Source organism: Marmota flaviventris, chromosome 6 (genome assembly GCF_047511675.1).
Source record: "Marmota flaviventris isolate mMarFla1 chromosome 6, mMarFla1.hap1, whole genome shotgun sequence".
NCBI classification, from domain to species: Eukaryota; Metazoa; Chordata; class Mammalia; order Rodentia; family Sciuridae; genus Marmota; species Marmota flaviventris.
In genome coordinates, this window is record NC_092503.1 from 37,954,900 (window position 1) to 37,967,759 (window position 12,860).

The 12,860-nt window shown below is 36.6% G+C and overlaps 1 non-coding gene across 1 annotated transcript; it reads left to right on the forward strand.

The window, feature by feature from the left end:
* The first annotated feature begins 3,684 nt into the window (after window positions 1-3,684).
* Trnae-cuc (transfer RNA glutamic acid (anticodon CUC)) lies at window positions 3,685-3,756 on the forward strand. The gene has a single exon. It is a non-coding gene; the product is annotated as a tRNA-Glu (tRNA).
* The last annotated feature ends 9,104 nt before the right edge of the window (window positions 3,757-12,860 follow it).

Genomic DNA, 12,860 nt, shown 5'->3' on the forward strand with positions numbered 1-12,860 from the left:
TTGGGCCCAGAACGTGGATTTCCCCAGAACGTGTGTAAAGTGCCAGTGCCAGTTCGAGAATAAAGAGTTGCTGTTTGAATCTACAAGGTGTGTGGTGGCTCGTGATTTTGTGCCCAGCCAGACTGCGGCATATATATATAATATCTCACAATTACTTTATCTATTCATGTGTTGATGAGCATCTAAGTGGTTCCATAGCATAGCTATTGTGAATTGTGCTGCTATAAACATTGATGTCGTTGCGTCACTGTAGCATGCTGATTTTAACTCCTTTGGATATATACCAGGTAGTGGGACAACAGGGTCAAATGGTGGTTCTACTCCTACTTTCTTGAGGAGTCTCCATATTGCTTTCCAGAGTGGTTGTACTCATTTGCAGTCCCACCAATAATATATGAGTGTGCCCCTTTCCCTATATCCTTGTGAACATTTATCATTATTTGTATTCCTAATAATTGCCATTCTGGTTGGAGTGAGGTAAATTCTCAGTGTAGGTTTAATTTGCATTTCTCTGATTGCTAGAGATGATGAAGGTTTTTAAAAATATATTTGTTGACTGTATTTTTTTCTTTTGAAAAGTGCCTGTTTAGTTTCTTTGTCCATTTATTGATTGGGTTATTCGGTTTTTTTTGTTGTTGTTGTTTGTTTTTGTTGGAGATCTTTGTATGTTCTGGAAATTAATGTATGGCAGATACCTTAACCAAATAATCAAACTTACCATATTAGTTTCCTGCTAGTGCTATAAAAATTACCACATTCCAGGCCTGATGGTAAGCTGAAATTCCAGTGACCCAGGAGGCAGAAGCAGGAGGATCAAAAGCTCAAGGCCAGCCTCAGTAATTCAATGAGCCCCTGAGCAACTCAGTGAGACCCCTGTCTCAAAAAATAAAAAGGAGTAGAGATGTGGCTTAGTAGTAAAGCACCCCTGGGTTCAATCCCCACTATTAAAAAAAAAAAACTTCTACAAAATAGTTTCGACAGCAACAAATTTATTATATTACAGTTCTCAATGGAGATTTTGTAGGGCTGTTTTCTTTCTGGAGACTCTAGAGGAGAATCTGTCTCCTCTCTTTTCAGCTTCTCAAAACTACCTGAATGATCCCCTTCTTCCACTTTCCAAGTTAGCAATGGCTAGTTGAATCTTTTGTATATCCCATCACTTTGAAACTGACTCTTGTGCCTCTTTCACTTACAAAGACCTTTGTGATGATTTCGGTCCCATCCAAGTAGTCTAGGATAATTTCATCCATCTCATGTTTCCTGAATTATTTACATCAGCAAAGTTCCTTTTGTCATTTTAGGTGACATGTTCTGGGGACATTTCTGGGGGGTGGGGGGAGCATTATTTGACTATACACCATTACAGATAATGAGATATGATTTATGTGTATTCTGATACGATGTACTGAGAAGGATATATCACTTACGACAGTTTTTCTACCAAAATAAATATTTAACTAAGTCGAGAGATGTTCTTAAACAACTACCCTCCACTATTCAAAAGGGTCAATGTTGTAAAAGAAAGACGATTGGGAGGAATTGTCCCAGATTACAGAAAGGAAACTAGCATCCTAACAACTAAATGCAAGACATAATCATTCATTGAATCCTGGATAAAAAGAAAAAAAGAACTATAAAAGATGCGACTAGGATAATTGGAAATTTGGATTATTGGCCATATAATAAATAACAATATTATATTAAACTTAAACTTCCAGAGTGTGATAATTGTATTGCTTCTTCATTGGAGATGTATGGCAATGTATTTAGAAGTGAAACAATATCTGCAACTAACCTCAAATGGCTCATGGAAAAAAAAATAGAATGAGAGAAAGCAAACATGGCAAAATATTAACAATTGTGACTCTAGATCAGTACTGCGAAATAAAAATATAATGCAAGTTACATGTATAATTAACATATTCTAGTAGCTACATTTTTTAAAAAAATGAAAGTAGAATTATTTTAATAAATGCAATTATTACCATTTTAAAATTTAATCAATGCAAAAATGTTTTGAGATATTTTACACTTTATTTGCCTATTAAGGCTTAAAATCCAATATGTATTCAATGCTAAAAGAACACCTAAATTAGTACTAGCCACATTTCAATGCACAATAGCCATATGTTGCTAGATTCATTAATTAGACACCGAAGATCCAGAGAAAGGGGAGGTGCATGCTCATTGTCCTACATTACAATTTTTCTGTAGGTTTTCTTTATCTCAAAATAGAAAGGAAGAAATATCTAGATATTTGTATATGTATAGACTTTCTGGGAGCATACATAAGAAATTACTAACAGCGTTTACTCTGGGAAGCAAAAATGAGTGATTGAGGGAAAGGAGCAGGAGGGTGGTTTTCACTGTACCATTGTACCCTTTTGTACCTTGTGACAATATTGTGATTAAACCTATTAAATTTTAAGCTACAAATCTGAAGGTGGTATCTGCTTTCTCGTTTTGTTCAAAACCAGATACTCTAATGCTTGGGTTTGGTTACCCCAGACAGAGAAGAGCTCCACCTGCAGGTCTTGAGCTCCTAAAATCCCTTGGTGCTCCAAAGGGGTGGCCGCCTAAGATGTAATGAAGTTCAGAGATCTCTTAATTCTAGGTAAATCATATCAGTTGTTTAAACTCCACCTCTGAGATGCAGAAAACAACAAACAGTATTTCAGCACAGCTCACCTAATTCTGTGGTGATGGATGACGGCTGTAACCCTCAGTGGCGCCGGATGTTGATGTGAGCAAATTCATTACAGATTGATGTCTCACTCAAGCCTCCTTCCATCTTGCAGCACAGCGGGATCTCGAGGGTTACATTTCCTCAACTGTAGCTGCTGCCACTTTCCAACCTGAGTTATAACCTATGGTCGTCTGCTCCTGTTTCCTAGTTTTTGACCTGAAGCTGGGCTTTCTTGAGCTCCTTTGCTAATTGCATCAGTTCGCGGCCGTGTCTAGTGTCTAGTGTGAAGTGAAGCCATTGCCCGGGTCCTAACTGTCTGAAAAACGTGAGGACACACTGGTTCTGCTGGGCATGCCACCCACCGCTCACGTGATACATATGTGACACACCACTCATTTTATTTAGTAATATATTCCACGTGATTACTAGTTATTCAGCAATAGATCACATATATCACGTGATAGCTCTCGTTTATAAGTAATTACACACATACACACACACACACACACTCGGCCCTTCCTCACTCAGCATTTACAGCGCACGAGCTTCTGTGTGTGTGCAGTGTCAGTTGCAGTCTGTGGTTAGATTAGTACTCAAGAGCCCTGTGACAGAAAAAGGCAAGAGAGAGAGAGAGACAGTGAGAGGCCGAGGTTGGATTTGGATAAAGGAAATAAAGCAAATTACAACATCTGCACAGCAGCTTGACACTTATCTGGGCATACAGAAAGATTTAGATGTGATCAGAATGAGAGTTTCAGGACGTCTTTTCCCACATAGTAATCAGAAGAAGATTGGATTTATGGGTCCAAGTATTTTTCCTTAAGAATTATATCAGAGCTCCGCCCTAGCTTTGAAAATTGGCCTCGGTGTTGAGGTCTGAGACTCAGCAGAAACCAAGTAAGCATGGCTTAGGGCCCACAATCTGCCCTCTACTGGTGAGAGTCACAAACACAGTTGTGATAGGAAACAACTAAAGTGAAAGAAGCCACTGAGCAAGCTCCCTGGTGGTCTAGTGGTTAGGATTCGGCGCTCTCACCGCCGCGGCCCGGGTTCGATTCCCGGTCAGGGAAGTAGTGCTTTTTGCTTTCTCTTCAACTTTAAAACCAGAAGGGACTTTTTATCTGCTTTTGATTTGATATTTACTGATTATTTACTTTTAATACTTAGTGTTGTGTTTTTGGAGACACAATTTTTAAAATTCAATTTCTTAAAAAATGTTATACTACAATTTTAAAGACGTTATATAATTATAGATATTATTTACAACTGATTGAACATAAAGATTTGGAATGTATTACTCATAAATTTGTTCAACATATTCCAAAATCGCAGTTTCCAGCCTTTAAAAATAATTTGAATGTATATTTAATCCTTGTTATTTAATCTTTTATTTAATCTTGAGTATGATTGAATACCTGTAGGAAGAGTTATATCCTATTTTGCATCATGCTTAGATTTAATTTCTATTTTAGTATATATTCAGATTATGTATTATTTGTGTAAAGTGGAGTGATTCCTACATTGTTCTCCTTTATAAATCCAAGAATATCTGTTTGAGATATGTGGTTGGGTAATATCTGGCTTCTTTTCTTTTAATTATATATTTACTTTTTAAATTTTATCTAAGTTTTATTTTTTGTACAAGAAATTCACATGAATATGGCAAATTTCTTACATGCAGGTGTCAAGTATGTAAATCATATAACTCCCAGACCTCCCCCCAAATGGCATCTGTGATTGGGAATTCTTACTTTCAGGACAAAGGGGAACTCTGAGAGTTCCCAAAAAGAAAATATGGAAATGTTGGAGTATTATAGAAGGAAAAATGGTGCTATATAGGCATTTTTTTAATCCTAAAATTTCAGAATTATTCTAATCTTTTGTTTTTGAGCTCTTGCGAATGTTTTGTTTTGTTTCCATTTTGTTTTTAAATCTGAAATTTCACAATGGTATAAACATAGACTGAGAGCTTGATTATGTTTTGCTTTCCTTTTACCCAAGCTGAGTATTTGTTAATAGTCCGGAAAGTGCATAGCCAGAAAAGATGTGACCTTGGTGCTTTAGGAACTTTCACTTCTCGGGGGGGAATTAAGGCAGAAATGTACTTGGTATCATTGTCATTAACAAAGGTGATAGGCATCATCTATCGATTATTTGCTATGTGCTATGCTATGTGTCAGGTACTTCAAGCGGTTGGAGAGAGGGAGAGGGAAAGGCAGAGAGAGAGTAGGTTGCGGGGGGGGGGGGGGGGGGACAAATAAGTGGACACTAGATGAGAACAGAACTTGAAAACTCATTCCCAAGTTGGACATAAAGGCTATTAGTATCTGGAATGGAATAGAAGGAAAAAAAAATGGGCATTTCATCTAGGGAATCCAGGAAGACTATATTAGTCAGGATTCTCCAGAGAGATAGATAGAACCAATAGGAGAAAGAAAGAGAGAAAGAGAGAAGGACGGAAGGAAGGAAGGAAGGAAGGAAGGAAGGAAGGAAGGAAGGAAGGATCGTTCAGGGATTTATTATGGGAATTGGCTCATGTGATTATGGAGACTGAGAAGTTCCACAACAGGTTGTCTGTAAGCTGGAAACCATGGGCTGCCTATATGTGGCTCAGTCCAAGTCTGACAGTCCTAGAGCCAGGTTAAGCCAATGGTGGAATTCTCAGTTGGCGGCTGAAGGTTGAGACTCTCAGTGGGCTATGGGGTGCAGAGGCACTGGTGTAAGTCCTGGAGTCCCAACATCCAAGATCCTAGAGTTCTGATGTCCAAGGGCAGCAGGAGGAGAGTAATGAGGTGGGGTGGGGGGAGTTGGGTGGTGCCTGTCCACATTGAGGGAAGATTTTTCCCAATCAAATCCACACTCACTACCCATCTCCTCTGGAAATACCCTCACAGACATACCAGAAAATAATGCTTTACAATTCTCCAGGCAATCCTTAGTCTAACCAAGTGGATAACTAAAATGAACCATTACTGTGACCAAGGCCTGGCATCTGCAATAAAGGCAGCTATATCAGGTGGCCTATATATACCAATGGACCTTTGCTGGGACAAAGTGCAGGATGAGTCAGATAGGCAGATGCAGCCAGATTATGGAAGACTCGAAGGCAAGCTAAAATGTCACAAAGGGAATCCAAGAGGATTTGGTGACTGATAGGACCTACCTACAGGGTCAAGAATAGGGAACAGTCATTAATGACTCCATGATTTGTGGTCTGTGTGGTTAGTGAAGTTAAGGGCCATAAATGGTAACAGAGAGGCTGATGTGGGAAACAATGGGAAGAGAATGTAAATGCAGTTTGATCCCTTATAGAGTCAGCATAGCCAAAGTGGCTGGAAATACAGGAGTAGACTTTGATTCTAAATTCAGGTTGAAGAAATAGATTTTGAGCTATTAGCTTAGAAGTTTAAGAAGATTCTAGCTCTCCCAAGGAGAATCTTGGGAGAAGACCCAACAGAAGACCATGGATTAAACCCAGGGCAGTATGACATAGGAAAATGACAAGAAGCAGAATCACTAGCAAAGGAAGCAGCAGAAGTTCAGAGAGATGATAAAAGGATAAGAGAGATTCTAAAAGGAGGCAGCTGTGAAGAGAATGGGTTATTATAAGGAGGCCAAGGAGAAGGTGAAGGAGAAAAGACAGGTGGTGAGACAATGCTGATGGGTACAGAGAAGACTGGTGGAAGCCAGATGAGAGTAAGGGAATCTGTCTAGAAGTTCATTGCTATATACATAATTCAAAGAGCTAAGGGTCTGGACTAATGTTAAGAAAGAGACAACAAACATACACAAACTAGATGTTAAAGAAGAGCAAATATGGAGATGAAAAAAAAGTCTCATGAAGGCAATGAAAACATTCTTGCTGAAAAGTCAGAGACTGTGAATTAGTCCTCACTATGCCAATATTAGCTGAGTTATCTGGAGTAAATGATCCAACCTCTCTGAGCTTCTGGATCCCTTCTTACCTGTACAGTGGAGGTGTACACTTCACAGGTATTTTTATTTATTCATTGTTCATTCATTTATCAATTTAGCAATTGTTTAAGGAATTCTTACTCCGTGCTTGACACCACTGTGGGCTCAGGTGCATGAAAATGAACAAGTCTGTCTCTACTTGAGTTGAAGGGGAATCAAAGGAGAAAATAATTAAGGGTTTTATCATCATCTACTAATTTCAAAAGGGAGCTGCTTGGGAGGGAGGCAAAGAAGAAAGTCATGTTGCATTTAGATTTGGACTGAGGTCATTCAAGTGAAGCTGCCCCGTACATGGGTTGATGTTTGTGATTAATGGTGATGGATTTGGAGGAAATTCAGGTCTGGGGTGAGAACTTGAGATTGAAGAGTGAAAATACTTGGCAAGAGATAGAGTGCAGCAAAAAGAAGAGCCAAGGTTTGCAGGGTTGACTTTGGCTGAAGGAGGACAAAGGAGAAGATTCTGAAGGAGGAAAGTCAGGAAAAGACAGAGTCAAAGAAGCTTCTTGCCTTGGAAATATTTAATTAGGGGTTTCCAGGGTTTTTGTTGTTGTTTGTTTTTATTTTTTGTTTTTAGGTTTTAGTTAGTATCTTTCTCATTGTCTAGAATATTACATTCAATTTTGTGTTTACAAATAAGGGGGAAATTCTGAAGAACTGTTTGCAGAAATATTCCGGGTATGAAGAGGTTCTTTAAAAGCAAAAAACAAACAAACAACAACAACAAACCCAGGAATTATTTAATATGCACTAAAAAATTTGCTGTATAGCAAAAGTACTTTCCTGGATTTGTCCAATTACTTTATTTTAAATATAAAATCATCATTCACCCAGGATTGGCTTACTAAACTAGATGATGATTTGAGCTGAGAAATACTAAAAATTTGAAGGATGACTGAGAATACTGAGGGGTGGGTAATTTTCATGGACTTTTAATAATGAAATAAGAAACCAAAAAAAAAAAATAAGATTAGGGCTGTTTTTGAAAACAATCATATTTAGTTTGAGTACCACATAATGCTATTTTATGTGAATAACAGCTCTGTATTTTCACCGAGAAAAGAGCAAGTGGAAATAGAGTTAAACTTAGTCATTCTGAAAGATGTCTGACACTTATTGAACTCCTTTATTTGCTGAACATTCCATTAAATGCTTTATCCATGATGAAGACATGATGATCTGTAAAAATGTTTCCATCCCTTTTGCATATTTTTAATTAATTTTAAAATATCATTTCCATATCTCTAGTTAATTATTATTTTGAATTAAATTGTTATTTTTGTCTTCCTACTATAATGAGAAGGCTATAGAAAAATATTTCTAGCCAGGCATGGTGGTGTACCCCTATAATCCTAGAGGGTTGGGAGGCTGAGGCAGGAGGATCACGAGTTCAAAACCAGCCTCAGCAATTTGGTGAGGTGCTAAGCAACTCAGTGAGACCCTATCTATAAATAAAATACAAAATAGATAGGGCTGGGGATGTGGCTCAGTCTGGAGTGCCCTTGAGTTCAATCCCCAGTATAAAAAAAAAAAAAAAAAAAGAAAGAAAAATATTTCTACATTAGGAAACCAATTTTAATTTAAACCATGGACCTAAATGATCAATTAGCTTTTATCCTGATTATCATATTCTCTGAATTTTTATAATATGTATACTATATAGTATTTATATAATCTGCTTCTGTTTTGTATAAGTTGTGCTTTTGTATGCTTCCTGAGGCTAGAGTTCATATTTATACTCATGTGTTGCAAAGTGATGATCCTACAATTGGTGGTCACATTTTTTTGTCTTGATAATTATTATGATTCCCCCAAAGTGATAAAACTACAGAAAAGGCAAGAGCTCATCAGCAGAGAGCTCTGTCTATGTTGTATTCATCTTTATGTCCTTCAGGCTACGTCTGTACTTGGCATATGGGAGTGAGTCAAATGACTCCTGAGTAAATAAATGAGAGAATGAGGCAAAAAGCTTGAACTTGAACTTGTCAGAAAAAAAAAAAACAAAAAACAAGAGTGATTGATAGAATCTTTGAAAACAGGATCAATCTTTCCTGGCCAAGGAAATACAGATGAAGACAACAAAAGAGATTCTGTTTATACCCTTCAAAGTGGCAAAAATGGAAGAATCTGAAAATATCAGGGGTTGGCAAGAATGTAGAACGATTAAAAATCATATACACTAAGGGTGGGAGTATAAATTGGTGTAATAAAATAAATTTAGAGAACACTTGGTATTTTCTAATAAAGTCAAATGTTCCCATACCTGCAGCTCAGTCCTTAGGAAATACCTACATGTGTGCACCAGGATGTGTGGTCAATATTGTTCACAGTAGCTCCATCCATAAAGGGTCCCAAATGGAAACAATCTAAATGTCCATCAAGAGTAGTGTGGCTAAATATATTGCATACAGTCATACAATGAAATACAGCAAAGTAGAAAATAATGTATGGATTCCTCCTGAATCTCAGGGAAATAATATTTAACTTAAAAAGCAAGTCAAATAAAGTATGATCCTATTTATATGAAGTTTTAGAATGCCAAATGGCAAATGTTGTTTATTGGTATATACGTAGATATACACTAAATAGAAGCAGGTCAGTGGTTATTCCTAAAGAATAGAGAAGATGGAGAAAAGATTTGAGAAAAAGCACAGAGGGATATTTGAAAGTACTGGCAGTGCTAAATTGGGTGGTAGGCACATGTGTCCATTTTCATTTAAGTATTTATACCTTATATATATGGTAATCTTCTGAACAACTGATATTTAATTAAGATAAAAAATAAAAAGGAATAAATTATAATGTTTGAGCTAACTTTTTGGAATAACATCATATAAGAAATACTTAATTGAGCAAAGTTCCACTCCCCTATATAACAATCGTTTATAATGAGGCTTTTTCTGCAGAAAGAAAGTTCCAGGGAGGTTGAAAATGGCAAATGTGAAAGTAAACCACAAGGTGGCAACCTCGTCTCATATGTCTTGTCCTGATTCCTTAATCTAAGTAACCTGGGATATGTTGGTTATGGTTACAATCTGGAGTTTATTGTGTCCATAGGAAATAGCAGATTTTTTTCTTTTAGTTTTTTTTCTTCTCATTTCATTAATTGTGCTTTATTTTATTTGGATATACTGTGCTATCAAATTAAGGTTTGGGGGAAGCCATTGAAATAAATTCAGTGCAATGAGTATGTTAGTCCAGTATGTGACATTCCCTCAATTTTCTCTCAGTAAGTCATGCATTCATGTATTTATTCATTTAGCCAATGTTCACACATATTTGTTGAGTTTCTTTCCTGTAGCAGACAAAGAGCACAGAGGTCCTGAGACTCGATGGTGAACAAAAACATTGTCATTATCATTTGCTTTCAGTGTAGTGGTAGAGACAGTCATCATAGAATCACAAATTCAAACTGCAACTGACATTTTTTTTTTCATTCTCCCTCTTTTTTAAAATTTATATATGACAGCGGAATGCATTACAATTTTTATTACACACATAGAGCACAATTGTTCATATCTCTGGTTGTATACAAAGTACATTCACACCAATTCGTGTCTTCATACATGTATGTTGGGTAATAATGATTATCACATTCCGCTATCATTTCTAAGCCCATGGCCCCTCTCTTCCCTTCCAACTCCTCTGCCCTAACTAGAGTTCTTCTATTCCTCCCATGCTCCCTCTCCCTACTCCACTATGAATCAGCCTCCTTATATCAAAGAAAACATTCAACATTTGGTTTTTTGGGATTGGCTAACTTTGCTTAGCATTATCTTCTCTAACTCCATCCATTTACCTGCAAATGCCATGATTTTATTCTCTTTTATTGCTGAGTAATATTCCATTGTATATACATGCCACATTTTTAATCCATTCATCTGCTGAAGGGCATCTAGGTTGGTTCCAGAGTTTAACTATTGTGAATTGTGCTGCTATAAACATTGATGTGGCTGTGTGCCTGTAGTATGCTGTTTTTAAGTCCTTTGTGTATAGACCAAGGAGAGGGATAACTGGGTCAAATGATGATTCCATTCCCAATTTTCCAAGAAATCTCCATACAGCTTTCCACATTGGCTGCACCATTTTGCAGTCCCACCAGCAGTGTATGAGTGTGCCTTTTCGACCACATCCTTGCCAACAGTTATTGTTGTTTGTCTTCATAATAGCTGCCATTCTGACTGGAGTGAGATGAAGTCTTAGAGTGGTTTTGATTTGCGTTTCTCTAATTGCTAGCAGTGATGAAAATTTTTTTATATATTTGTTGATTGATTGTATATCATCTTCTGAGAAGTGTCTGTTCAGGTCCTTGGCCCATTTATTGATTAGGTTATTTGTTTTTTGGTGTTTAACTTTTTGAGTTCTTTATATACATTAGAGTGCTTTATCTGATGTGTGAGGTGTAAAGATTTGCTCCCAAGATGTAGGCTCTCTATTCAACTTACAGATTGTTTCTTTTGCTGAGAAGAAACTTTTTAGTTTGGGTCCATCCCATTTATTGATTCTTGATTTTATTTCTTGTGCCAAAGGAGTCTTATTAAGGAAGTTGGGCCTAATCCCATGTGAAGAAGATTAGAGCCTACTTTTTCTTCTATTAGACACAGGGTCTCTGGTTTTATTCCTAGGTCCTTGATCCATTTTGAGTTGAGTTTGTGCATGGTGAGAGACAGGCATTTAATTTCATTTTGTTGCATATGGATTTCCAGTTTTCTCAGCAACATTTGTTGAAGAGGCCATCTTTTCTTCAATGCATGTTTTTGGCACCTTTGTCTAATATAAGATAATTGTAATTTTGTGGGTTAGTCTCTATGTCCTCTAATCTGTACCATTGGTCTACCAGTCTGTTTTGGTGCCAATACTATGCTGTTTTTGTTACTATTGCTCTGTAGTATAGTTTAAGGTCTGATATAGTGATGCCACCTGCTTCACTCTTTCTCTAAGGATTGCTTTAGCTATTCTGGGTCTCTTATTTTTCCAGATGAATTTCATGATTGCTTTTTCTATTTCTATGAGGAATGTCATAGAAAGAGGGCTAGATAGCAAGTCAGAGATAGCAGAGAGAGGAAGACGCAAGGAACCCATCTTTCATGGCTTTGTAATATGAGGTTGAGAATTTTGTCTTTATACCAAGAGCACTTGGGCAGCCACAGAAAGAAGGATGCAGAGCAGCCCAAAGCTACATAGAAGCACAGGGAAGCCAATAGTTTCTATCAATTCTGCCCTAAGTGATGGATAGTAGCACCATTGCATTAACCTGTGTGTGATTAGTTTTTGATAGTACATTATTTAAAAATAGCAGTATAATTTCACTATCAGCAATATTCATTAAAGATTTTTTTTAACAAACATGATCCTGGTAGCATTTATTTGAATCAGACTAACAACCATTACTTTTGAAAACAGGAAACATAAACTATAAAAGATAAGAAAGAAGATGTTTATTTTATGCTCACACTGTCTCAGAAAGAACCATAAGTTGGAATTTAGGAGAACTGGTTCATGTGACTGTGGGAAAGATTATCTATTTGGGGGACTTCAGTTTTTTGAATCTGCAAGATGAAGCACTAGTAGTTTATGTTAACTCTGGAGTTCTGTGAATCTCAATTTTTTTCATGGAAAATATGTATATTTCATGTCAAGAGAATAGATGTTGGACGACTGTCTTGGTATGTATTTAAATAAATATTTGTGAGTGGAGAAGTAGAGGTTGTATGTAAGACCTAATGAGACTTACTTTGGATCTTAAGACATTTAATAAACTTAATTTGAATAAGTTGTAATCCTACTTATTGGTAGTATACTATGTGCCAGGTCTTATGAACCTATCTCCCTTAATGCTCAGAAAATCCCTATGAGATAGATGATTTAAAAAATACATTTTACTAAAAAGTAAAACAAAGCCTACATGCACACATTCAGTAATTTGTTCAAAGTCACACAGTTAATGTATCTACAGATGTTTTCAGATCTGTCTGATTTCAGGATCTTTTAATTTTTTTACTAGTTACTACACTCTTTGAGAAGTGTTTTTTTAATGACATAAATACTGAATAGAGACAAGTTTACTAGAATTAGAATATGGATTTCACATTTTTTTTCATATCAATCTGTTGAATTCAAATGCCAAGAATTTTGATAAGCTCTCAATATTAAAAAAAAAAACTGCTCAATAGATTTGATTTAAGTAACTAAACATGCATTT